The sequence below is a fragment of the Coffea eugenioides genome, chromosome 2, assembly GCF_003713205.1.
Source record: "Coffea eugenioides isolate CCC68of chromosome 2, Ceug_1.0, whole genome shotgun sequence".
NCBI classification, from domain to species: Eukaryota; Viridiplantae; Streptophyta; class Magnoliopsida; order Gentianales; family Rubiaceae; genus Coffea; species Coffea eugenioides.
Window position 1 is genome coordinate 64,296,504 of NC_040036.1, and position 5,852 is coordinate 64,302,355.

The 5,852-nt window shown below is 28.9% G+C and overlaps 1 pseudogene; it reads right to left on the reverse strand.

The window, feature by feature from the left end:
- Positions 1–211: 211 nt before the first annotated feature.
- Positions 212–2,714, reverse strand: LOC113760530 (annotated as a pseudogene).
- Positions 2,715–5,852: the final 3,138 nt, after the last annotated feature.

Genomic DNA, 5,852 nt, shown 5'->3' on the forward strand with positions numbered 1-5,852 from the left:
TAAAAAAAGCAAATCTCAGGGTTTATTGAAAACAAAATTCCTTAAATGCCTAAACTTCTAACATCTTACAACTGCATGGGGCAAACTTCTCCATCAAAACTTGGTACCAATCCAAAAAGAACTTGATGCTCAGAGAGTTGAGGAGCCATTCCCTTAGTTATCCGAACATGATGGCCCCAATTCACCCTCAATGCATGACAGAGTAACATGGTCATTGACCAGCATAGCAAGTTTGTAATCTCTTCCTCTCAAACTCAGGCTAGCAAAAATACAGAAGATCAAAAAATCAGTAATGAGGTGAGATGACACTATGCATTTCGCTTAACAGAGTTCAACATTTAGAAGCATCCCAGTTGACAGTCTCACCACTTTTCGCACTCGCTCATTGGCAGCTGGAGTTCCTCCAACGACGGACTTAGGAAGATATGGGCTGCTAACGCGCACTTCATTCATCACAATTATAGTAGTCTTGTCCCAGCACACTGGAAGCCTGTATACATGATGAAACTGGTAATATGAATCATAATCCTTTGTTTCATCTTTATTTGGGGTTATGCATAAGATAAACTTAAAGGTAGAACAAATACTAAATGAAAAGTAGTCACTAATAGTAAATAACACCATAACAATCACTAAAACAACTCTTCTTAAACGATAACATACAAATGGTCATCCAGATAGTTCTTTTCTGGATATCATAAGGCAGCTGAATGTATTAAATATTCAAATGCGACAGTCTAATAAGGATATGTGTGTGAATGTGTGCGCGTGCACGAGAGAGGGATAGAGAGAGAGAGAGAGAAATTTGGTGAAGCATTCTTTTTTTTTTTTGGAGGGGGGGTAGGGGAATCACCACCGTGTAGCACCTCTATTAGCTATGCCCAAAAATGTCAGCATGCTATGCATTTAATGGATTCAGGATGCCAGAAATGCTGTGGAGTTTCACTAAAGTACCATAGCCAACTACTTGTATTCATGTCCATGAGTCAGTTAACTGCATTTTTAAGAAGCTCAGGGGGCTTATTCTTCTGGTCTCCTCAGAAATTTTTTATTAAGCCTATAGACATTAAACAATTTCAGGCTCAGTTAATCAGATGATTCTAACCAGATTCCTATATGAAGAAATGAAAACTAAATACCAAAGTTGAAAGCAGAAGACTGCCATTTAGAAGGATTGACATGTTTCCTTGACATTGAAGTTTTGTCGATCACTTCAAATGAAGATTGAACGAGTACACCATTCAGATTCAATTGGTAAATTTACCCAAAATAACACTGGATAACCAAGGTAAGAAAAAAATATACCCTGACTTAGTTTAAATACTACATTTTCCAGAATCATGTAACAGCTACTATATCAGTATATACTTTTGACTCTTTTCTTTCAGCTTCGCTAAAAAAGGCCTTAACCATCTTCTGACGTCTCCCTTAGTGGTGTTGGCAAGAAGGTAGCAAGAAGAAATATGTTAGTCTCTCATGAATTTAGACAACATGGATGGATTTGTTTTGCGTACAACATTCATATAGTGCACAATGGCATTTGAAAAATTAAAAAGGAGATTCCGTACAGGAATAAGATTGTTCAGCAGTTTCGCTCTCCAATTCTGCATCTAACACTACTTCTGAAATGGAGTTGTTTTATGCATTTGATGCTCAAGGCTGAGCTATTCCAATAGCCCAATGAACTTTATGAAATTAAGAATCTCAAACCTGATAGTACCTTTAAATGGAAGCCATACTATCTACCCAACATCTATGATCTTTCATTAGAAATAATTATTTTGATTAGTAAAGATTTCTTTTTGACGATAGACCCTTGGAATTGTATAACCACAGTTAATTCTTGAAAATGAAATAACATACCATTTAGTTCATGCAAAAATCTGCTTTTTGCCACAATTGGATGTCATAACAACATTAGCATTACCAGAACTTATTTATCACAAAATAGAAATAACAAGTCAAGACTGCAAAGAACCAATATTTTCAACTAGTACAAGAGGAAAGAAAAAACTACAGAAAATATACCGAAAAATCATATTGAGAAAGTCAAACCGCTAATAGAAGACCAAGAAACAGCAATAAAGAATTGACAAACATAAAAACTTACGTTTTGGACAGAGCATAAAAAATGCTCTGAGCTTCAGCTGTAATACCAATCCCAAATCTTTCAACCTCCAACTCAGCTTTCCTAAAAAATGCTACTTATAAAAGCAACCACAATAATCACAAAATAGTCCAAATCCACAACTTGGTCAGAAATTAAAAAAAAATTAATTCGAAATACCTAATAGCAGAGTCTTCTCTAGCTTGAAGGTTATCAAGATCAATAAAACATTTCTTGTGATCAAGAGGGTCTTCACCTTGACCCAAAAAAGTAAACTCCTTTATAGTCTAATATTCCTCTTTGGCCGTGACCCTGAATTTATTCCTTCTTGTATTCTTCAAATCCAAAGTTAAAGAATTTCAAAAGCCACAAGCAAAATTACCAATTCATAATAAATACTGTAAATGCATGCGAAAATACTAAAAAGGAAAAATTAAACTTTTTAAGGGAAAATCTTGAAAAATAGGATGAGAAGGATATGAAGAACAAGTATGTTGGATGAGCAGTCAAAGGTCAAGACTTGGCCTTGAAATTCTTCACCAAGAGTGGTCTTGATGGAGAGTATGCATCCTACTGTGAAATCTTCGTTACTGTTATGAGCTTCCATGGATTTAGGCTTCTCTTCTTTTCGACTTGTATTTCACCTGATTTGAGGTTTTGGAATGGAGCACCAGTTTCTGAAGAGAAGAGACAGAAGAGAGGAAAAAAATGGGGGAGCGAATGTACGGAAGCTCAAAAGATAAGACTAAACCGATCGCCCAAAAAAAGAATCGTGTGGTTTGGAAAATGGAAAGGAAGAAAAAAAGGAAAAGAAAATGAAGGACAAAGAAGATAGACCACAATCGGTGCTCTACAAATGTACAACCAATCCCCTCAGCTCATCTGCTCTCCGACAACAGTGGAAGAAGCAAGAAACGAAGAGGAATAGAAGAGAAGAATTGAAGGTGAAGTGAGGGCGACCAAACAGTTTGCCAAAAATTCAGGGACAAAACAGTTTGCTAAAAAATCGTACAACAATCGGGGAACCACATGAAAGTCAAATGGCAAGGAAGAAGGGGAAAGAGGCAGCGCAAAAAAGTCATCATTGACATACGAAATAAGAACAAAGGAAGTCAAAGAAGCAACCACTTTCGTCAGTACAATCACGTTCACCCCGGGAAAGAAAGAAAAATCATGGGGATAATGTACGGTAGAACCCAGAACAGAGCTCCGCTGGCGAGCTCAACGAAGAAAGAAGAAACGTTTGTTTGGATAGATCATAGAGTATTATTCCAAATAATTAGGGTTAATCACATTTTATCCCCTTAAAGAATGTCCCATTTCTCAATTTACCCCCTAACCTTTAATTTTACTCACTTAACCCCCTTTAGGACAAAATTGCCCTTGCATTATTTTGACTTTTCATTTACCTTGTTTTCCTTTCTTTCCTTTCTTTTTCTCTTTCTTCTTTATTTAATTCTTCCTCTTTCCCACAAAAATCTTCACCTTAATGATTGATATTAAAAAAGAGGAATTGCAGAGATCTATCTTCTCCTTAAATGATTAAAAAAATATTCAAATCACTTTCCTAAAATAAAATTTTTTTAGCCTTTCAATTCTTTTAATTTTGGATTTTCCTCTTTCCTTTCTAGTTTCTCATTTTATTCTCAAGAAAATATCATAAGATGAAATTATTTTCCTTTTTTTATTTCTTTTTCTCTTTCTTCTCTTTTTCATCTTTCCCAATAGAAATTCCATTTCAAAGAAAATTTTTGTTTTGAGTTTTTAATTGCATATTTCTGGGTGAATGTTTAAATGGTTTCAAAAACTAATTTTGATTTTTTGTATGATGCCACGTGTCACAAATTTCAATTGATGATTATTAATCAGGTCACAATTTCATCTTAAGATATTTTCTTGGGAATAAAATGAGAAACTAGAAAGGAAAGAGGAAAACTCAAAATTAAAAGAATTGAAAGGCTAAAAAAAATTGTATTTTAGGAAAGTGATTTGAATATTTTTTTAATCATTTAAGGAGAAGATAGATCTCCGCAATTTCTCTTTTTTAATTTCAATCATTAAGGTGAAAATTTTTGTGGGAAAGAGGAAGAATTAAATAAAGAAAAAAGAGAAAAAGAAATAAAAGAAAGGAAAACAAGGTAAATGAAAAGTCAAAATAATGCAAGGGCAATTTTATCCTAAAGGGGGTTAAGTGAGCAAAATTAAAGGTTAGGGGGTAAATTGAGAAATGGGGTATTCTTTAAGGGGATAAAATGTGATTAACCCAAATAATTATTTGGAATAATTATTGTTGTATTTTTTTGTGATATGATATATGTGAAATAAAAAGTTAGTTGGGAATATAAAAAGATGGATTGAAAAATATGTTTATGATGCAAGCGAAAAATTTGCTATCCAAACATCCTGTTTGGCAAGTGAGTTTTTTGGATGTTTGTCTAAAACTTTACTATAATTTATGTCGCTCTGTTTGGATTTAGCATTTTTTGAAAAATAATATTTTCATTTACAATACTACAGTAATACATAAACAAAAAAACTCCAAAAACACCATATCCAAATAATATATCAAAAACAACTCCAAATATACATGTTTAATGTGTATATTTCAATTTGTATATTTCAATTATGTATATTATATTATATATAAAAATTATATTAATATAAATATATTTATTTCAATTATGTATAATATTATATATATTATATCAATTGAAATAAATATTATATATTTATATATATAATAAATATAAATATAAATTATTTAAATATATTTATATAAATACATTTATTTATAAATATATTTATTTCAATTTTTTTTATAATATGTATATTAATATGTATATTTCAATTTTGTATATTACTATGTATATTAAATTTTATATATTTATATATTTATTTATACACATTATAAATGTTATATTTTGTTTAAAACATATTTACATATATTTATAAATATATATATATATATAAATATTACATATTATATATATTATTTATAATATAATTATATAATTATACATTTATATAAATATTATATATTATATATTATATAAATAAAATATAAATAATATATATTAAATATGTTATACATTTATATAAATGTACATTTATACCTAATATATATATTTATGTATATTTATAATATACATTTATATTATGTATTATATATAATATAATACATTTATAATACATTTATACATTTACATTAATATACGTAATATTAATTATACATTTGTACATAATATTAATACATTTATACATTTATATAATATTAATTTATAATTTATAAATTTATAATAATATACATTTATATACATTTATACATTTATAAATACATTTATATTATGTATTATATATAATATAATACATTTATAATACATATAATATATATTATGTATTATATAATATATATTTATATAAATATATATATTTCAATTTTATTTTATAATATGCATTTTAATATATATTAACATATATTTTTATATATGTATATTAAATATATATTAATATAAATATATAATAATATATATAAATAAATAAATATTAATATATAGAAACAGAGCCAGTATATATTTTAAAAAATATCCCAAAAAAATTGTAAATTATAAAAATGCTCAAAAATATATTTTTAAAATACCTCTAAAAACAATCCAAAAAATATCTACAATAAAAGTTTTTCATATACACAGCTACAGTAAAGTTTTTGAAAAACAGCTCGAAAAATAGCTAATCCAAATATCCCGTT